Below are 23932 nucleotides of genomic sequence, written 5' to 3'. Positions count from 1 at the left end.
GTCAGTGCTTGCACATAAACATTGAACAAGGTTTGGCTCAAAGAGGAGCCCTCTGGTGTCCCTTGCTTCAACTGGAGCATCCTTGACTGATGGGGCTTCTTTGCCCCCTGGAAGGTTAGCCCTTGCAGAAAAGAAGCAACTCATCTTAGAGCTTTATGTCCTATACCACATTCCCAGAGTCTCTCTAACATGGTGTTATGGCACACAGTATCAAAGGTGGCACTGAGATCCAACATCAGCAGTACCAAAAATTCACCTGCATCAAAAATGTGGCACACTGACTCTGTCACTAGCAGTTGCTCAGGCTCAGTGCTATATCAAGGGCAAAACCTAGATTGGGTTTTATGTAGCTGGTCATGGCTTTCTATAAAAGCTGTGGACTGTTTATTACCTGCTTTCTCCGCAATTTTGGAAAATAGGAGAAGCAAGGCTTATTGAAAATTTTCTGGCTTGGTGGGGTACAGCAATGGCAGTTTTAAGGAGCAGAACCACTGCTGCATGCTTTCATCTCCCAGGTAACGGGCCAGAATGTAAGGAGCTCTTAATCAATTCACTTAAAATGTGGTGGACCACCTCCAAGCGTCGTTTAAAAATGAACAGAAAAGCAAGATCTAAAGGCGAGCCTGACTTTACTGACTCATATAGAGTCATTGGCTCTAATGCTTCAATGGGTCAGAAACTAAGCGGCATAGTGCTGTCCTCTGACCAGTCAAACCAGACATTCAAACAGGGAGCATTTCTGGATTCAACAAGCATTTCTGGATTCAACAGGAAAGGAGTCATAAATGTGTACATATCTTATTTGTGCTTTTATGGTATATGACCGCAATAAAGTTATCATTGATTGATCATAAATGTGTGTTACTGCTGGCCATTTGTTTTTTGGGACTCTACTCACACGGCAACGACTCCTAATCCTAAGGATCCCTACGCTGCCATACCTCTTTCGCTGGGGAGAACGTCCCATTGGTGCAGACGCGGGCGGTCTTGAACTACTACTCCCGGCATTCCTGACAGGCGCACTTTGTCGGCGTCACCTTTAAGCTCCATGAGGAGCTTAAAAACGCGTTGATCTTCCCACAGCTTGGGACGCGCGCGGGCGTCTGCGCCCGTCAGAGGCCGGTTGAGGCCGGACCGGGCTACTCCCCTAATCTTTCAGACCCGGGATCAAATTGGGCTTCCTGAATAAGGTACTGTGACACCGCATACAGTGTAGGCACTTGATTTGATTGAAATTTTCCAATACCAGTGGACATCTTTTGAAGCCTGGATCTAAATTGCAGCCTGTATATCACATGGACTTAGGTTACAAACTAACCACAAACTAATTGGGACTCTGCACTCTCTTGTATGTGTTTGCTTGGCCCCTTCTGAGTTCAATGGTATCTTTTTTAATATATAATCATTTTAATTGTTTTATAACCTTTGTTCTTATTGTTGTAATAAGGGGTCTTGCACACTTAAACACTCCCTACTAAGTGGGCTCTGATTTAGCCAGTATAAAGGTTCTGTGTAGTACCCACCTTGAGGCCCCGTGAATTAGATTCTCCAGGGGAGAAAAAAAATGGGGAAAAGAAAGCCAGCTTCGAGTGACATATCGAAAATCCCAAGCAAACATAGAAAAATTAACATGACGCTGCTAAACTATCTAACAGGGGCAGTTGGTGACATCGAAAGACAGATTATATCAGTAGAGGAAACAATAAATAATGAATCGGTAACCCCACCCCATCCACAACAGCATGACACGACTTATATAGTGATAGGTGATGTAAGTGGTGCAGAGGTGGGAGGGAAAGAGATACCTGACAATGTCACCTGTGTAAAGTATACCGACGGATGTGTTCACGTAATTCCTAAGGACATCTTAAATGATTCTGTTGACTGTAACCAACCATCACCTAAGAAGAAAAAACACTGTAACCTGTCCAAACCATTGGTAACAAAGAATACTGCTGGAGATGCAGAATTAACAAACCCGGTTCCTAGTACCCCCCTCAGTTCCCCTAAGCCCCAACTGAAAAGGTCACCCGGGAAAACACAGGGCGGCAGAAATAAAACACAAAAGGATCTGGCTAACGTGAGGGGGAAAAAATGGTCTCTGAAATTTCAAGCGAGGTAGCGGAACTTTGCGTAGTCACAAAAGGAACTAAAACAATTTGTTTCACAATCCATTAATTCCCTCGGAGCAAGATTAGAAAAAATAGAAATTGGTTTAGATACATTTTTAGGGGCTTATCAGAATAGTGCACCACATAATGACGCAGCAAATTCGAATTTTGTAGATAGAACGGCTCAATCATTTAGGCCTAGCACTACAATGATTTTTCCGCCAAAACAGACAAATTTAGATGTTTGTAAGCAGAGTGAGTGCCAGGACCCCCGAGAGAAGGTATCCACATTCCCTGACAAAAGTCATACATTAGACGAAGAGAAAACTAGACTTAAAGTTTCAGGAGGGGAAGTTAGTAGACCAAGGATAGAACAAAAGGTTGGAGTAAATACCAAGAAAGGGGTTAGCAACGACCCAGATGATAGGCAAAACGCACAAACACTCAACCTCCCACCGGCTGCAACACCTTATACTATCATCTTAGTTGACGTCCCCCAACTCGGATCAGGAACTATTGAAAACTGGCCTGCCTTAAGAAATAAGACCATTAATTGGTTGGGCAATTGGACAGGTCTAACAAACGCTCTTTTTAAGGAATTTAAGATGGTGAGGAGGGTGGCCTGGGTGGGTCAATGTAATAAACTTTATGAAGGAGACTGTATAGTTCTTTCATTAGGCTCACCGACCTTACTTAGGGAAGTCTTAACTAGAATGTATAAATTAAAAACACCAAAAACTAGCATCCAAGTGAGCCCCCTGGGTTTCTTTTATCCTCCACTTACAATAAAACTTCTAGTTAACTTCAGCAATCAAGGCTGGAGACAAGAAGGACAATGCTACGAAGTGCCCGTGTCAAATAGATTTGGTCCTCTTACCACCTTAGACGAGAACGATTGACAGCCAATTGATAGGTGCCAGCAGGTACATGAGGTTACCTCAAAAACTGAGAATTTGGAGGTCATATCCCTGCAGGATCCAGCATTGAAAGAACAAGGGCCTGTGCTAGAAAGTACTCTTAATAGCACAAATGTAGTAGGAGATGGCCACATAAATCAAATTGACAACCAAAGGGGGCTGTGTAAATTATATTCTGGAATGTGGCTGGTTAAAGACAAGGTGAATGACCCAACCTGGCTGACCTTTATTAATAATTATGACTTATTGTGTTTGCAGGAGACCTGAGTTATCGAAAGTATACATATAAACGGGTACAAGACGTATCACACCCCTGCAATTCAATCACGTAGTGGTAGACCAAAAGGAGGATTATGCATTTATATTTTTAATTTGCTGCCCACATACAAGATTGTGATGGTCAGCTCTGAAACCCATTACCAAATGGTTTTAGTACAGGTGGATCGCAATATTGCGCTGCTCCTTGTAAATTTCTATAATAACATTGAAACAAGCCACCTGGGTGCTCTACTAGAGAAGCACAGTGGAGATATTGTTAATTTAGATTCAAAGGCTAACATCGAACTTATACCCATTTGGGGCGGGGATTTTAATACCAGTTTGTGTCCTGTGGCAGGATCAGGAAAGTGCGGTCTAAGCTTTGATAATGATGATCCACCATCCCACTTTCAACACACCATAAAAGGTGAGCTGTTTAATGAAATGATGTTCATACACGACCTGGGTTTCTCAAACCGCCTTTGTACACCTACAGTGGAGTTTGGTTACACATTTATTGGGAGGGGTGCTAAATCAATTATTGATTTTATTTTAATACCAAATTGTTACGCTAGTCACATGAAAGAATACGACATCCACCAAAATGTTATGAGCGACCATCTGGCTATCAGTGTGAACATAGAAGTACATAGCTTGGTGACAAATAGAATTTGCAATAAAGTAGCATGGATGCGGGATATCGAATTGGGAAGGAGAAATTGATATACTATCCGCTGGGGAAGCAGAGACCCAACGGAATTAAGTACAGAGATATTAGTAAAGGGACTAGCTCCAATTTTAAAGTGTTTAAGTGACTGCTCGACATATGAAGATGTTTTGACTGCCTTCCATGACATCACTGAAATCGTTAGAAATACCTTATTTAAAGTTCATAAAGGCCTGCATAATACAAAGGATGGTTTGATAAAAATTGTACTACAAATTACTCAAACCTAAAGAATGCCTTACATAGAGAAGTGAGAGACCCGAATGAGATAAGGATGTGTAGAAAATCATACCAGGAAGCTAGGAAAGCAGGATATCTGAGATGAAAGATAAGGCCTGGAAGGACCTTGTTGAGGCCGCTGAGTCAAAAGATAGCTCGAAATTTTGGGCAGCAGTGAATGCACCTTTTCTAGTTAACAAAATAGACGAACCAATTATTGAGCAGGCCATGGCAGAACACACTTGGGTTGACTTCTTTTCAAAGGTATATGCTAGCCAGAAGCCCAACGAGGAAGCTCCCAAGAGACACGAAATAGGAAACGCAGCTCAGTCTTTTACGCCTATTAAACTCGAAATCTCTCTCCAGGTTATCAATACCGCAGTCATAGCCAGTAAGAGTGGTAAGGCTGCAGGTCCTGACGGAATACCATTTGACCTCTATAAGTCAAACTTGGTGGTTTAGGGACTCATTTTAATTAGGGTTTTACAAGCATGCTGTGCAAGAGGTTTTATTAACACATGGTCCGAATCCATTATAGTCCCCATTTTTAGGTCTCGCCTATTATATCCCGCAGGGATAAATCAGCGAGATTTATAGTAAGTGGTTCAAAAAGTCTACCAAACTGCGGATCGCGTACAGTTCATGTGAGCTATGAGTGTGCACAGAGCCAGCCACGAGACACACCACCATTTGTCTGTGCCTCAGCAGCAGACTTCAAAGGCTGCCGCTCCCCCGCCCCCCCCCCCGCGTGCACATCACACACCACCATTTCTCGGAGCCTTGGCATCAGACTTCAAAGGAATGCGCTCCTGCTCGCCCGCCCCCCCCACCACAGCAATGCCGAGAGCTTGGTTTTTTTTGCATCCAGTTCGCTGGGAAGCCGTGTTTTGTTTGGCGTTCTCTGTGCCAATCTCATTTTATTTTCTGGACGAAAGTGAAAGCCTACCGTGCTTGTTTACAGTAGCCTTGCTCCTCAAATGCTGTTGCTGTGTTGACATCTCTCTAGGGACACTCAGCTTGAAAACACTTGACTTGCTAGCTGCAATGCTACATCCGCTATGCTTTGCCTCTAGACACGTTGATCCCTCGCAGACTGTGCTGACTCTGCCCCTCCTGATTCTGAAACTGACCAACGCAGTCACCACACACACTCTTCTCTCTGTCTTATGATGTCTGCCCTGTCTCCATTTACTTCAGACCCTCACCCTCACACCTCCTCACCCTCACACACCCTCACACCCTCTCACCCTCACATACCCTCACTCACCCTCACACCCTCACTCACCCTCACCCTCACAACCCTCTCACCCTCACTCCCCCTCACCCCCTCACACCACCACACACCCTCACCCTCACACCCTCTCACCCTCACACCCCCTCACCCTCACCCCCTCACCCTCACACACCTCCTCACCCTCTCACCCCCTCACTCTCACACCCCCTCATCCTCACCCTCACACCCCCTCATCCTCACCCACACCCCCCTCACCCTCACACACCTCCTCACCCTCACACCCCCTCACTCTCAAACCCCATCACCCTCACACCCCCTCACCCTCACACCGCCTCACCCTCACTCACCCCCCTCACCCTCACACCCCCTCACCCTCTCACCCTCACACACCCTCACACACCCTCTCCCCCGTCACCTTCACCCCCCTCACCCTCACACCTTCTCACCCTCACACCCTCACCCTCACACACCCTCACCCTCACAACCCCACACCCTCAAAACCCTCACCCTCACACACCCTCACCTTCACACCCCCTCACCCTCACATCCCCTCACCCTCACACACCCTCACACCCCCTCACCCTCACACAACCTCACACACCCTCACCCTCACACACCCTCACCCTCACACCCCCTCACACCCCCTCACCCTCACACTCCCTCACTCACCCTCACACACCCTCACTCACCCTCACACACCCTCACTCACCCTCACACCCCCTCACCCTCTCACCATATCACCCTCACACACCCTCACTCACCCTCACACCCCTCACCCTCACACACCCTCATCCCCCTCACCCTCACACTCCCTCACCCCCTCTCACCCTCACACACCCTCACACCCTCACCCTCACACACCCTCACACTCCCTCACCCTCACACCCCCTCACCCTCACACACCCTCACACCCTCACCCTCACACCCCCTCACACCCTCTCACCCTCACACACCCTCACCCTCACACCCCCTCACCCTCACTCACCCTCACATACACTCGCACACCCTCACCAGCATAGCATAACAAAACATAGCATAACATAATGAAACAAAGCATAGGATAGCAAAACAAAACATAGCATAACAAAACAAAACATAGCATAGCAAAACACAACAAAGCATAGCATAGTATAACAAAACACAACAAAACAGCATAGCATAACAAAACATAGCATAACAAAACAAAGCATAGCATAACATAACAAAGTATAGCAAAACAAAACATAGCATAGTGGAACAAAACATAGCATAGCATAACAAAACACAACAAAACATAGCAGGACAAAACATAGCATAACATAACAACATAAAGCATAAAATAACATAAAACAAAGCATAGCATAGCAAAACATAGCATAACAAAACATAGCAAAGCACAACAAAATATAACATAGCATAACAAAACACAACAAAACATAGCATACATAACAAAACATAGCATTGCAAAGCATAGCAAAACATAGCATAGCATAACAAAACACAACATAGCATAGCATAACAAAACAAAGCTTAGCATAGCATAACAAAAGATAGCACAACAAAGCCTAGCATAGCATAACAAAACATACCATAGCAAATCAAAGCATAGCATAATAAAACACAACAAAACATAGCATAGCATAACAAAACATAGCATAACAAAGCATAGCATAGCAAAACACAACAAAACATAGCATAGCATAACAAAACGCAACAAAACATAGCATAGCATAACAAAACAAAGCATAGGATAGCAAAACTAAACATAGCATAGCATAACAAAACAAAGCATAGGATAGCAAAACAAAGCATAGCATAGCCTAACAAAACATAGCATAACATAACAAAACATAGCATAACAAAACACAACAACACATAGCACAACAAAACATAGCAAAACACAACAAAACATAGCATAGCTTAACAAAACACAACAAAACATAGCATAGCAAAACAAAACATAATAGCATAGCAAAACATAGCATATCAAACACTACAAAACATAGCATTGCATAGCATAACAAAACATAGCATAGAAAAACAAAGCATAGGATAATAAAACACAACAAAAATAGCATAGCATAACAAAACATAGCATAGCATAACAAAGCATAGCATAGCAAAACATAGCATAGCATAACAAAACATAGCAGGAAAAAACATAGCATAACATAACAACATAAAGCATAAAATAACATAAAACAAAGCATAGCATAGCAAAACATAGCATAACAAAACATAGCAAAGCACAACAAAATATAACATAGCATAACAAAACACAACAAAACATAGCATACATAACAAAACATAGCATTGCAAAGCATAGCAAAACATAGCATAGCATAACAAAACACAACATAGCATAGCATAACAAACAAAGCTTAGCATAGCATAACAAAAGATAGCACAACAAAGCCTAGCATAGCATAACAAAACATACCATAGCAAATCAAAGCATAGCATAATAAAACACAACAAAACATAGCATAGCATAACAAAACATAGCATAACAAAGCATAGCATAGCAAAACACAACAAAACATAGCATAGCATAACAAAACACAACAAAACATAGCATAGCATAACAAAACAAAGCATAGGATAGCAAAACTAAACATAGCATAGCATAACAAAACAAAGCATAGGATAGCAAAACAAAGCATAGCATAGCCTAACAAAACATAGCATAACATAACAAAACATAGCATAACAAAACACAACAAAACATAGCATAGCTTAACAAAACACAACAAAACATAGCATAGCAAAACAAAACATAATAGCATAGCAAAACATAGCATATCAAACACTACAAAACATAGCATTGCATAGCATAACAAAACATAGCATAGAAAAACAAAGCATAGGATAATAAAACACAACAAAAATAGCATAGCATAACAAAACATAGCATAGCATAACAAATCATAGCATAGCAAAACATAGCATAGCATAACAAAACATAGCATAGCATAACAAAACACAGCATAGCATATCATAACAAATCAAAGCATAGGATAGCAAAACGTAGCATACCAAAACATAGGATAGCAAAACAAAACATAGCATAGTATACAGCATCACTCACTATGCGCTACCACAGCATCACTGAACGCCACAGCATCACTTGTTAGGCATCGCAACATCACTCAGCGCCACCACAGCATCAATCTGTGGAACCATTCAACAACACCTGGTTCAAATATGTTCTCTTAATGTTTCAAGCTTTATTACAAATGTAACAAAAAGATGTTAATATTTCACTTCTGTTCTTGGATTTTCGTCACAATAAAATACACTGAACATAATCTTCACAAAAGTTATTTACAAATCTTTAAGCTATTGTCATTATAAATTACAATAACTTTTATTTGAGTATTAATTATTGAAAACAAACTAAAAGCCATTGTTATTTGTAATATCAATACATGTAAGTCACGTAAATACAACACATATTGCATTACAAATGCCATAGGTGTCACATTTGCAAAAGTTATAACTATTGGCATTGTAACTAACAAAGCTATTAATTTCGCTATTTTCTAAAACAAAACAAAAATAAAAAAATGTGTCATTTACAATACCAATAGCTCAAACTTTCCTAATGCGAGACCTATTGCATTGCAAATGCGTGTTAAAAAGGGTGACCCTGCCTGCTACTGCCCAATATCCTTGTTGGACTCGCTGATGAAGGTGGCAGGCAGGATAGTTGTAGATCGTTTACAGGGATGGACTGAAGAAAATGGAATTTTAAGCGACGTTCAGTATGGTTTTAGAGCTGGCTTTGAACAAGCGAGCAGATTTTGAACTTAAGCATTTTAATTGGTAAATACTGTAAGGCCAAAGCAGGAAAGTTCTATCTGGCATTTGAAGACCTCGCTGCGGTTTTTAAGACAGTTTTTAACTGTCTTAAAAACTGTTTTAATACAGTTTTTAAGACAGTTATATACGGGAGCCACAGCAGAGGTACGTTACGGCACCGAGGGCGAGTGTACCGCCTCATTCAAAATAGAACAAGGCGTAAGGCAGGGGTGCGTATTGGCACCACTCCTGTTCTCGCTATACACCAATGCTCTGAAACAAGAGCTGGTGACACATACAAGGGACCCGCCATCTGTAAATACCCGCCCGATTGGATCCTTCCTTTACGCCAACGATGCTGTATTCATGGCCAGAACCCAAGTTGGCCTACAAAGGGCTCTCTACTTTTATACTACTTTTATGGACCGGCTCGGCTTAAAATTGAATGCCAAGAAAAGTTTTGTCATGTCATGTGGGAAAAAGCATGATATGAATAGAAGCTATCAGGCGTGGGGAAGTAAGATAGAAACCACCGCCTCATTCAGCTACCTGGGCGTGCTTTTCGACAGATCTGATTCTTGGGCCCCAGCGGTTAAGGCTAGTTCACTACTTTTTATGAAATCCATTGCAGCTCTTTTAAATTTCTCTAAAAAACTAGGGAAAAAGAACTCCAGAAATCTTATTAAAGATATATCAGGCTAAATGCGTGAGCATTGCAACTTGCGGGGAGGGGATCTGGGGAACCCAAGATTGCTCTTCAATGCAGCGAACGGAAAATGCCTTTTTGAGGTCCCTTTTGAGTGTCCCAACCAGTGTACCTGTTTTTAATTGCCATGCTGAGCTAGGAGTTCCATACATTTCTGACCTGATCAAGGCCCAGCCAGCATTGCTACGGCACAGAATCTGGACCACAGAGAGCGCTGGCCTAAATAGGGAAATATTGAAGAATGCAATGAAATTAGACAAAGCCTGTAACATTTTATGGCTTAAATTTGTGGAAAATTTTATGAAGGGCATTGGTCATCCAGAATACTTTAACCTCCCCAAAACTATAAATCAAATTAGACAAAAAGAGTTCAAAAAAGTTGTTATGGTCCACCTAGAAGAAAACAGGCTAACACTTGAGCAGAACAAACCCATGGTGATCTACCATCAACTGATCACTACCACGCTTAATATCCAGCCATATCTGCAACTTGTTCGGGGCAGATACGACCGATATTTGTTGACCAGATTTAGGTTTGGGACCTTTCACCATCTAATCATGTACCCAACAATTATTACTGTATTGGGTTTATAACTGTTTTTTTTAAAGAATGTATTGAGGACAAGAAAAGCCATTAACAACTGAACCATGGGAAATGTATATTGGAATGTTCACTCAAAGGAATTGTATATGTCCACAAGCCTATATGAATTTGCAAGAATTTCTCAATCGCTAATTCTTTATAAATGAATTCTCTTTTAATGTAATATATGATAATTAATGCCTGTTTTTATGCTTGCTTTTATGATTTTAATGTTCAAAATCGAATAAAGCTCGTTTTGATTTGATTTGAGTCATAAATATATGCAACCTTTTCCTTGAAAAAATGTGCGAAAACGTTACAGCCTTCCTCAGCTGGAATGGTTGATACTGAGACTGCATTAAGAGATGAGAGAGACTTCACCACCATGATTAGCTGGTGGGAGGAATTCTGGGCCGTTGGATTTTGTTATTGGAAACTTCACAAGCCTTTTTAATGCCTCCATGATACATTTTTATTGCTGTCCTATAGTCCCATTCATGAGCGGGATCATACTCACTGCACCAAAGGTGTTTTAGCCTTTTACACTTTTTTTAAAGCTAGTAAATCCTCATTAAACCACTCACCAGAAGGCTATTTTCTATGAAAGGCACGACTTCCACAATAAGCAATCTGATCAAATGCTCAGTTGATCCAGTTCTCTACTTGTGCATCAGCTGTATTGGGACAATTATCCAACTCAGGTCGGCTAGAAGCCAGGGGCCCACAGAATGCCGGAGGCATTATTTTGGCCCAGCACCTGGTCCATGCAACGGAGATCACTGGGAATTTTGGGTGCATCTTGGTGTGCCCAAAAAGTGTCCAGCAGAATGGGTGGAGTCAGGTTTGTTGGCAAACATTGGTTTCTTGGAGCTCTTTCCCATCTTGGTGGCCCTCACAATATGGCCAGAGCAGTTCCACGATCAATCAGTGGTTTTCTAGTTAGACAACATGACTGTGATGGAATGCATTAATCAACAAGTGGTCAAGTGTTATTTGATCTTGAGACTGTTGAAGTAAATCATGTTTGAGGATGATTGTCAACGTTAAATCAAAACTTGTGCCTGGCGTATTGAACAATACAGCAGTTGCTTTGTCTCTTTTAGAGATGCAGGCCTTCAGGTACCACCACCCAGTAGCAGCAGAGTTCCTTTCACAGTTCCCGGATCAACTATGGAAGCTTGATGCCACAGCCTACCAGACCTTGTGGCTGCCAGCTTAGCTCCCAGGATGAGGCAGGCTTATGGTGAGTCGTATTACACGTATTGCAAGTTTCGGAAAAAGCAATTAGGTTGGTGAATGGTTGTCACTTGAGTCTGTAATCTCATTTCTTGTGGTCTGACAGGTGAAGGTGAAGGGTGACCGGTGTCCTACACTAAGCATCATACTGCGGCAAATTCCTTCTTTGCAAATATGCTAGGGTATGCAGATGGGACAAAAGCTTTCCTGGTGCTTAGGGCACTGAAGGGCTGGCAGAGATTCGAGGGGTGCAGGCAGGATCCCAGATGCTTCATAGACACGTTGAAGCTGATGAGGATCATGGCCAGCTTAGAAGAGGTTTCCAGGTCACTAGATGAGTTTCGCTTGTTTAGGGCAGCTTTCTCCCTGGGGTGCTATGGGGCACTAAGGGTTGGGGAGCTTGTGGCAAAGAGCAAGGGAAGAAGTGGGGGTTTGCAGCTAGTGGACATTCAATGGCCAAATGGCTCCTTGGCGGCCACCATTACATGTTCAAGGACCAAACAGATGGGTAGGTCAGGGCCACATACTGCTTCACAGGGCCCCAGGAAATGAGAGCTATCCGCTGGGTAATCTTAAAGCCTTTCTGGAACACCAGGCACAATGGGTAGTTGGTCCCGTTTTGGTTCATGAAGTCGGGACGCCACTGACAAGGTTCCAATTTGCCAGGATGATCATCAGGTCCATGGTGTCAGCAGGGTTGGATACTGCAGAGTATAGTTCTCATTCATTATGGATTGGCACAGCCACCCCAGTAGCAAGCATGGGGCTGGCTGGCAAGATTGCCAATTAAATATATTTTTCAAAAACTAACAGATAGTTACTGCTGTCACTGGCATTTGGCAGCAGTGGCAGGAGCTGGGGAAGAGCCATCTGCAGTAGACTACTAAGAAATATTTTGGGCTCTGGAACTTCATTGTATACAATTTTAGCACTTTCTATCCCTTTTGCCAAAACCTAGTTGAGTTCTAGGGTTGCGGAAAAAAAACAAAGCCTCTGCCCGGTTAGCCCATGTGATCTGGACACATTTTCAAAACATTAAAATCTTTCAATGAATAAACTATCTGGTAGCAAGCACTCCAAGATATTTACCTCCGACTTAAGTAGATGTATAACTTATAGACCACATTGAGTCACTCAAATTATGCAGTAGTGGAGGGATAAATTAAACAGCAAGCTAGGCTAAATTATGTGGCGAGGTACAGCAATATGCTGCAGATTCGTTGGCAGTTTTATTTTGTTATCATGTCAAATTGACTCAAGAAGGATCCCATCACTATACAAATATAAAGTTTTCCTAAGAAAGACAGTATTTGCATGCAAAAGATCATATTGAAAATGTTATTCACCACCAAATCTTGTCTTGCCTTGAATAGCAGCACAAGAACAGCTGTTTTTAAAGAGCATCCATTCTTACTAGTAAAATGTTATACACACCATCCCTTCTTGCTCCAAATGCAAAATATGATTCACTCGCAGAACACAAGCCTACAAAGACAAACATCTTGTAATAAAAGGTGTTCCTCTTTGCTTCTGCTTATCTTAGTTACGTTTTTGAACCTATCTAGGAACAAGTGACGTCACTGGTTTTCCCAGCCTGTGTTTGCCTGCCGGGCATGCTGGACACGGGGTAGGAAAATGTAGCATGACCCTCACTTACAGGGAGAAACTCATATGCGTCTTGACTATTTGGTTCTTGGTTAGAGGAAAGAAAACAGTGTGAGTTGTTTGCTGAGCAGGTGCTTTAAACATGGCATCTGCTCGAATTGTGACAAGAGCTGTCACTCCATTCACAGAACAGTAACTACCACCTTGTGGGTGGGGATCTCTAAATAAGGTAGGCAGTAATCTCCTAGGTTGCCAAGGACTCGGACTCTGCCCCATCTGGCAGACCGTTGCACCATCTGCCAAGGTTTAAATGACTCCCTGCTAGTGTACAAATTCACAGGTAATAGAACAGAAGGTTTAACTAGAATCCTGCAAAACCTTATGAAATTATCTTCTTTCCTAACTGTAGAGAAAAGGGTTTTTTCAGAGACCGCGGCCACAGCATGGAACAATCTATCAGTAGAAATAAGACGATCACCAACCCTGCACACCTTCAGACGGGCTCTCAAGACCTGGCTTTTCAACTGACCGGAGCAGCCTACTCTTTTTTTCCCTCCCCCCGGCGCCTTGAGACCTTCACGGGTGAGTAGCGTGCTTTACCAACCCCTGATTCATTGATTGATATGTTCTACAACTTAATTTCCACATTGATCCACTTAAATTGCGGAACGATACTGCAAGCTTAAACCTCCCCTTGGATATTCTCAAGTGTGATATATCTGAAGGTATTGTTTAGAAAATATGTAGAGCTGATACCAAGTAAGGTTTTACACTCCGGTTTTACTCCCTGTCAAAGACTCCAAATGAATATAATGAACTTCACAGTTTGGGTGCATAGTCAGAGCTCCTTAAGACCGTTCCTGAGGCCCAACCCCTTGAGCCACTGTTACGCCAAACACAAAACACCATATGGAGCCCATCCAGGAGCAATAGAAGCCGAAATTGCAGTAAGCCTGTGTTCCAAAAGGTAACTATGTGGAGTTCACCCTGATGCATAAAGGCTTAATGCCCTAGAGGCTCCCTGGTGCTCTCAGCATGAATCCCCGCACCCTCCAAGGCCCCACCCCTCTTCACATGTTGGCATTTAGGTATAAGTTGGCAGGTATGGAGAGAGAGAGGATGTACAGAAGAGATTGCCCAAGGAGACAGTGGGAGCGGGCCAGGTTTGAGCATATTCCCCTTTCTGACCCTGGCAAGCGTGAGGTGGTGTAAGGATTGGAACTCAAATGCAGTTTCACTGTAGTCCGACTCAACATGCTAAATACTCGGCAGAGTTAAAGCTTTTAAAGTGACCTAATGCAGAGGAAGGGGTTCTGGAATGAAGCCCCGGAAATACGCTCCATGGCTCATACCTCCTTACCCCCTGAGCAACCATCTTCTGATGTCTCCATGTGTGCAAAGTGTCTACAAGTGTGCAATGACTCAATGCACACAAGTAATCTTGCAAAGTGATAATGGAAAGTTGGGTACCCTATAGGTGATAGGTGGAAGAACTGCTAAGGAGGTGAGGGCGCTCAAGGGGCAGTGCTTTAAATGAGCAGGTACTAACCAGTACTGAGTAGCAGCACTTTTTTATTTTGAGAGGGAGAGTACCTGCTCTTCTCAAGAGTTATGTAACACTCTTGAAGCAGGTACTCTGGTGGAGAAGTGGGCTCAATGATTAGAGCGGCAGACCCTGATGCAGCGGTCTAGCCCGGGACCAGAGTTCAATTCCCCGCCTCGGCGGGTCTTGGGCTCAAAATTGCACGGACCTGATAATTCTCGCCTCGGTGCCTATTCCAATCATGGAGTCCCACTCTGCAACTCTGGGCAATAGCTTGCTTAATCTCCACAACGGCACCCACAACGCTAAGGAGGCCTGGCCTCCACCTTGGGGGGGCCCAGGAGTGGACGCCTCACAGGGAAAGCCAGGATGTGTTCCACAGCGGTATTCGTACAAGCGCCTTGAGACCCTTGTGGGTGAGTAGTGCGCTATCAAGTATCAATTTACAATTTACAATTTGGTACAGGGTACCTGCACTTCAATTTCCCATTTCAAGCACTGGGCATGGGGCAAGTAATGAGCAACGACATGGTCATGGTCGAATTGAGGGATTGGTTCACACATCCAACATGGAAGAAACTTGCATCACAGCCATTATAAACCATGCAGTACAGGTTATAATACATTAGTTTGTAGATAATAGCGAGGAGGAAGAGGAAGGGGGTTGGAGTTGCGGCTAGATCTCCCGGCCTTGGAACTGGGGAAGCAGCTAGGAATCCCGGCCTCCATTCAACATCCTGTGATTCTGGGCAAATCACTTAGTCTCCCGGTGCCTAAAAAAATAAAATTTTCTAGAGATCATGTTAGTAAGTGTATTAATGCCGACGGGGTAGATCGGCTCTATAATAATAAAAAAAAAACATTTTAAGCATCAATGGTAAAGCGGCCTCTTTGAAACCCTGTGTCGAGTCCTATATGAGGCAATGAACATCTAGCACAAAAAAATGGCCTTGCTAGACAAACCCTTCGGCGACCACTGCACCTTTTGTGACTCCTTTCGCTCGGTGAGCATATGTGGGCGTTAGAAGACATAGACAATGCTCTATTGCCATATGTCATCTTCTTTTTTTACCATTTTATTCTCTTCCAGAAGAGTCAGACAACCTGCTGCATGAAGCACTTTATAACTACATGGATGCGCTTTTTCAGAGTTCGATTAACACTGAGGTATATAGCGCGCGATTCAAACGACGGTTGCATCTTTATGAGCATTACGTAAATGCACGGTCGTCTGTTTTTTTTTTCTTCAGTATGCGTATTGTGGCGTTAAAACATTTTCACTCAAATGCGAGTGTGGGACTGCCACAGCTCGCGAGTAAGTTTATCGTCAAGCATGGCCTACCAAAGCATTTACTTCAAAGGCTCTGGAAAAAAGAAACCCTCCCCGGCTTGCATTCCTTACTCGAACCTTGTGACCTCGCGGTGACACTTCATTCCAGGAGGTGAAGGGGTGACTGGACACTTCACGGTTATAAAAGAACCCCTGACCTTCTTTAACAACCTCTTAATGGCGGGTGTAAGCTTCCTGTCCACAAATTCCTAATCTTCCTGCACGGAACTGCAGCGCCCCGACGTCTGATTTCAAGCCACTGAAAGGAAAGTGAGGAAGAACACGTGAAAACGCGCACTGTTCCAAAACGCTTCCAGGACAAAAACCCTTTGCAGGTCATAAATATGCAAAATGAGTCTCCTTTTCAAGGCGTTTGTTAAATTCCTCGGCAGACCATATGGACAGAACTGGGTGTCGAAGACAACATCTTTCATTGCCCAAAGGGTGAAATCAAATGAGCCGTCCGTTAGCGGGCCAGTTGCTAACGGAACCCCCCACCTCGTCCTTTAAACTAATGACTGATGGTGTGTTGTCAATTCCCTTCACTGGGCCCCTCAGAAATGCGGGCTGTTTGCATTCAGTCAACACTTCACTTTTATGGGTCTGCGGAGCCAGGCGCTCCTAGACTTCTGAACCCCAGGCTGCCTCTGTCTGGCTACACCCTTCATTTCTGGAGCCAGCTTCTTTTTTTTCTTTTTTTTGTGTGCGCCACCACCACAATGAGAGGTAATTAGGGTAAGTCTGTTAATCCTCCTCTTTTAGTCACAGAGGTAATTATGGATTCAAAGCCAATTGGGGTGAAGCCTGAATTGCGGGTATCAAAGCGTAAACGTTACCATGTAAAAGAGTTGAATGGCGGGTCAAGGAAATGTTAACTGAACAAAGGGAGATCATACCAGCTCTCTCCAAGCGAAAATTGCCCCCATTCGACCAAGCTAAATTAGACTGCCTTTCCTCTGAAATGAAATCTGAGAGCATATTACACCATGTTTTTTTTTAAATTCGAAAGCACGTAGCCTAGAATACTCCGCGCCACATGCTAGCGTCGGGCCTGTCTCGTCTCACTCCGAGGCAAGGATTTCTCATTCACGCCTCATGCGGGGCTGTTTAATGGGGCCTCGATCGCGCCAGACGGCCTTCGAAGAAGAGTTGTAAAAAGAAAACAATATAGGCATATAATAAAAATTAAGAAGCATTCAATAGCTCAGAGATACCATGACTTTTGAAAATAGAATAGGGAGAATGACTTGTCTGGGGTCACAGCACCTTTCGGAACCACTGCTCTAAGAGACACGTCTCATATTGTCATCATGTATGTTTTCTTTGGCGTGCTTTAATAGCAGATGCATGACGGTGAGAACATTTTCGAGTAAAAGACATATTTTGGGGTTGCAGTTGTGAAAACATCCTCCTAATTCCAGCTGAAATGCACTGGCGGTCATGTGTTCTTTAAAGGGACAGACATTGCATATCCCTTTTGTTTTCGAAAAAAGGGGCATATCTGTCTAAAGACTGTTACTTTGAAAGACTTTACACTGTTGCAGTGGGAATAATGGTAACTACCGCGGAGCAAACTGAAATGTTACATTTGCGGGCAATTTACCCAAGGCATGAAAAGGGACCCCCATGTCCCCATTCTTCGTGCAAATATTCTCAACAATTACACAATTATATTCAGCAGTCTAGAACATAATTAGTGGAACAGACACCAGGCCCCTAAATAAAACTGTCGAAACAATTCAGTATCAAATGGCTTGATGGGTACTCTTCAACAGAGACAAGTCCAAAGACTAAAAGACTGGGCTGGCTACATTGGCCAGCATCCGTGGACAGCATTCTCTTGGTTTGGTTCCTTTCTGCTCACACCCATAGATTGGGCCTATAACTCTTCATGGCAGCTGACAACCCATGATGGGAAAGAGAAATTCTAGAAGGATTGAACGTACTTGGCGACGTACCCATGGTAATGCAAATAAAGAATTATACATGTTAGCTCTGGCTAAATATTACAAAAATGTTAAATCTGCACGAAAACACCACATTTGTATACAATTGGAACAATCAGCCAGTTCCCCAAGAACTCTCTTCCAGATACTTAATCCTTTTACTAATCCCAAAGCCCTTAACATCAAGGAGGAACCCACCCAACTCCTTTGCAATCAAATTGCAGATCACTTCTTCTTAAAAATTGAGGACATATATAATAATATCACCTCATCTAACACGGAGAAGTATGATTTTGGTACGGCTCAACCTCTCGCCCGACTTGACCAGGGAACACTTAAAGATTTTCCATTGCTGACAGTTCAAGACACGGAACTGTTATTAAAATCAGCAAAATCTGGTTCCCCCACAGATTTGATCCCCGCAAAATACGCTAAAGCATTAGCTACTATATTAGCAGAACCTCTTAGCTCTATTTTTAGCCACTCTCTTAAAGAAGGCAAACTCCCTATAGCTTGGAAAACGGCTCAAGCTATGCCGTTTAGAAAAAATACCAAACTGCCCTCGAACATTATAACCAACTATCGCCCGATCTCTTTGTTACCTTTATATAGTAAATTGTTAGACAAGCATGATAATGCTCATCTTTCCACTTACTTGGAGACAATAATTGTTTGGACTATTCTCAGTCTGGTTTCCGCCCCAGATATAGTACCGAACTTGCCCTGGTAAAAGTGACGGATGATATTCGAATGTTAGCGAATGCAGGTCAGGCAGTAATATTGGTGCTGCTTGACCCATCCGCGGCTTTCGACACTATGTCTCATCAAATATTATTGGAAAGATTAAGTCTCATTGGTGTCCAAGACACTGCCTTGAGCTGGATACAAGATTTCCTGACCAATAGAACTCAAACAGTGAATTTGGGACCTTTTAAATCTAAGATCAGTCAAGTTACGAAAGGGGTACCTCAGGGCTCGTGTCTCAGTCCATCTTTGTTCAATGTGTATGTCGCCCCTTTGGCAGCACTTCTTAGGAAAATTGGGTTCTCCCCAATTGCCTATGCAGACGACACGTAGTTGATTTTTACATACAGTAAATATACCCCCAATATTCAGAACACATTTCTGGAAGGTATGAAAATGATCTCCTTATGGATGAAGAGCAATTTCCTGCAGTTAAACGCGGGAAAAACTGAAATTATGCTCTTTAAGGATGCAATGAACTGGTCCCCTAGATGGTGGCCAGAAGAATTTGGGACCACCCCCACCCCAAAGACTGTTGTTAAAAACGTAGGGGTCCTGGTAAATAGAGACCTCAACTTGGCAGATCATATAGCAACTACAAAAAAAAAATCCTGTTTTTACGCGTTGAGCCTGCTACTGATTTTCTTCCTACTAACACTCGGAAAACATTAGTCCAGGCTCTAGTCCTGAGCCGTTTGGACTATAGCAATGCCTTGTTGATTTCGGCCAAGGATCAGGATCTACAAAGTTTGCAGGTAGTGCAAAACACTGCTGCCCGTCTGATGACAGGTGCTCCCAGGCGAACTCCATCTCTTCCCCTTCTCTTTAATTTACACTGGCTTCCTATCCGGAAGATAATTAATTTTAAAGTGTGCTGTTTAGTATTTAAGAGTCTTAATCAGATGGCTCCTATCTATCTGACTGAAAAGCTAACTAAACACATTCCTTCTCGCACACTTCGTTCAGAAGGGAAAGGCTTACTAGTGGTCCCTCGTATTAAACGATCCAGACTAGGAGGCAAATCTTTCACCTACATGGCTCCCATGTTATGGAACCAGTTGCCTTAGGATCTTCGCCTGAATACCAACTACCTGGCCTTTAGGAAAAAGCTCAAGTCTTATCTTTTCTAGCTCCGCTCCCATATATGTTGTAGTGCTTTGTTCTCAGCGCGGGGTGATTCATGCGCTTTATAAATGCCATAAATAAATAAAATAAATAAATACATGTGGACTACCTCAGGGGTGTGTACTGTCACTTCTGCTATTGAGTAAGACGATGTTCCTCAAGGCAGACATCCACCATTCCTACAAGACTGAATTGGAAATCTGCACAGATGACAAAGACTACCAGTTAAACTTGAAGACGGCCCTTGCAACCTTCTCAGATTGTGCCACTGCCTATCTCGTTTTCACCTCTGCCCAGTGATTTAAACGGACCAGTACTCATCGGTACTGAGTACCGGCACTTTTCATTTTCTCCCCTTGAGTACCAGCACTTTCCCTAGAACAAAGAAAGTACCGGTACTCTGGGACCTGACTTCAACCCAGGCAGCGCTTCCTTCATCTCTCCACTGATACCTCTGCAGCACCTTTAACAAGCACTGCACTGAATTAATCACGGGGATACTTGTCCACAGGAACCAGTGTGAGCTGCTTTGGAAGTTTGGAAGTCATCAGAACTGGGGACGCGAAGGGGGGAGTCTGCAGAGTGGTTATCTTATCCATTGTTCTTTTCACAGTGGGGCTGTAAGATCAAATTGGTGGTGGTGGGACGCACTGTTCAGGATTGAATATTCCAGCAGCGTTTCATTTAAAAGCGGGTTTATGGCTGTGGGAGTGATGTCCGCTGAGTGTTATCTAACAGCGGCACGTTAAGCGCACCTGAGGACAGGCGCCAGCTGCCCTGCCCGTCTCGGCCTCGGGCAACTCCCAGGTACATGCCTCGCTGGCCTGCCATGGGTGTATGATCCACCGGAGGGTACCCACCGTTCTGCAGCTCTTATCAAGCAAGTGCTTCACTGACTACCATTACACTTTGATCTATATTTCCAGAGTCCCTCTTCATTCTAAAACTCTATCTTGTTGTTAAATGTGTTCTTTCTGTAAAGTATAATAATGCCTCATACGAGTAACAGTCACTCCTTCCAGAATGAGTACACTCACATAGAGGGACGACGAGGCACAGTGTTTCTTTATATCGGATAAGTGCTAAGTGTTTGTGTATGTGGTTAAGAAAACAAGTAGGTGCTGGAGGAAGGCACTGAACTCTGGTTGCTGTTTCAGAATGAGTAACAGGAATGAACATAGCTCACTCAGAAGAATGCACTCTTCGGATACCCTTCAATTTTACTAACATTTTTTTAAAACAAATGTTCATGAAATGCTCGATTTCACAGTTGCACAAATAAAACACACACTCCACAAATAGACACGCACCGTAGGCAAATACAGTAGTGACGCACACAACACAGTAAAGGATACATGCACACAAACCATGATACACAGACACAGATGAGTACATACTGCACAGATGTACATGCACCAAAGATTCATGCCCAAGCAAGTTAAATAATAAAATATGATTAAAATCCAAGGTCCATGAAAAAGGAATTTATTCAGTAGAGCACAGTACAGCTGTCATCAGATCTAACTCCAGCATAATGACCAAAGCTCCATTCTAAATGATGTAACACAACAGTAAGGCATGAGCCATGGATTGAAAGTATACAGTAGGGTTAAAAGGGAAATACACAATTAAAAGGGAAACAAAGAATATAACACATCTCTTTCTCTTACAAAAATTGGAACTATTCATTTTACATTTAGAAATCATTCATTTTACATTTAGAAACTCGTCTCATATTCCATGTCTGTCCATCTTGAGTTACTACACTGTTTTTGTTAACCTTTACGATTTTCACAGGTTTACTAAATTTGGTTTCATGCTTATGAAGAATCCCTGGTTTCCGAATTCTGACAAAATCCCCCACCACAAAATCAGGAACTCTAACCTTCATACGAACATCATAACTGTTTTGCTCTTAACTTGCTTTTCTTCCACTCTCTTTGCTACATCTTCCTTGTTTATCTGAGGGAACTTGCTATTAACCATTTTCTTAAACCACCAAGGACACAACTTAGAAACTGGATCTCTACCTTTCAGCAACCGAAAAGGCGAAACTGCTGTTGTGGTATGAGGAGTTATACGGTACAACAACAACTTTTCCCTCAATTTATCCTTCCAATCAGCACCAAAAGTTCTTGCCCATAAAATATCTTGTTTAAGAACTCTGTTTTATCTTTCCACTTGGCCATTATCTTGAGGATCATAGAGCGAAGTAGTACCATGTCGAATGTTATGTACTTTAAAAAATTCACCAATTTCACGAGACTTCAATTGAACACTATTGTCTCAAATAATAACTTCCGGACAACCCTCTCTTGCGAAAACTTCCTTCAAAAACAAAATAACACTATTAGTGGTGACATGCGGAACCAATTTCACTTCTGGCCATTTAGAGTGGTAATCCACCATAACAATGGCAAATCTGCAATCTTGAGGTAAAAAATTAAAAGGTCCAGAGATATCTAATCCAAGGGTGATCAGGCCACTTTACAGAGATAAGTGGAGCAGGATTACATCTGAGAGACTTCTCACTGCTCACACATTCCGGACACTCCCTAACGATTCTATCTACAAATCTGTCCAATCCGGGCCACCAAAAGAAAGATCTCATAAGCCTCTTCATGGAAGACATACCTAGATGATTTTCATGACTTAGATTTAAAATAGTTTCACGTAAAGACACAGGTGGAATGCATTTACCCTGCCTATAAATAAAATCACCTTCCACAAAAATCTCTTCTGACACTTTCAAAAATGGAAACAATTCATCTGAAACATCCTTCTTGGAAGGCCAACCTACACAAGCAAATTTAATAACATCTTGCAAGATTTTATCTTCTTCCATACACTTCTTCCACAAATCCTCAGAAATAGCAGCATACTTATCAGATATTATTTCAGAGAAAGTAGCTAAAACTTCCTCTTTACAAGAGACATCACTTCCATCACAAGGAAGACGTGACAAACAACCCGCCATAACATTCACTTTACCTGGAACATATTCCACAGTAAAAGTATATTCCTGCAATCGTGACATTAATCTTGCAATCCTAGCTGTAGCATTCAACCCTCCATCAGGAGCTAAAATGGTAGTCAACGGCTTGTGATCTGTTTTCAGAACAAAACATGCACCCCAAATATAATTCCTGAAGTGTTCAACACCCCACACACACGCTAATAACTCTCTTTCTATCACGGCATAACGTCTTTCTGTCAAATTCAAAGTACGCGAAGCGAATGCCACATTCCACTCCTCTCTCCCAGAGCATTTCGACAAAACACATCCTAATCCATAAAGACTTGCATCTACTGTAAGAACACAAATCTTTCCAACACAAAATGGTTTGAGAGACGGTGCAGATACCATTTCTGCCTTAATATTTTCAAACGCTTCTTGTTGACTATTTCCCCACACAAACTCAACATTTTTACTGGTGAGTTCCCTTAATGGCTCCATTTTCGAAGCAAAATTCTCTATGAACTTACTATAGTATTCACACAGTCCTGTAAAAGATAGCAACTTCTCTTTGCAATCTGGAGCCGGAGCCTTGAGTATAGCATCTACAAGTGATTTTTAGGAATAATCCCATCTTTAGATACTGTATGCCCTAAATATTCCACAGATTCTTGGAAAAATTTACACTTGTTTTTCTTCACAGTGAGCCCATGGTCTTTAAGAATTTCACATACATTACTAAGATGTTCTGCATGTTTAGTTTCTTCAGGAGAATAAATTAATATATCATCTTGGAAACATTTTACACAAAATTCCATTTGTTTGAAAAGATGACACATAGACCTTTGAAAAACTGAGGCTGCTGATGCCAGTCCAAAAGGCATCCTCTTGAACTGGAACAAACCTTGTGGT

Source organism: Lissotriton vulgaris, chromosome 1_1, assembly GCF_964263255.1.
Source record: "Lissotriton vulgaris chromosome 1_1, aLisVul1.2, whole genome shotgun sequence".
Taxonomy (NCBI): Eukaryota; Metazoa; Chordata; class Amphibia; order Caudata; family Salamandridae; genus Lissotriton; species Lissotriton vulgaris.
The sequence above is the reverse complement of the archived record's forward strand: the minus strand, read 5'-3'. Positions refer to the sequence as shown.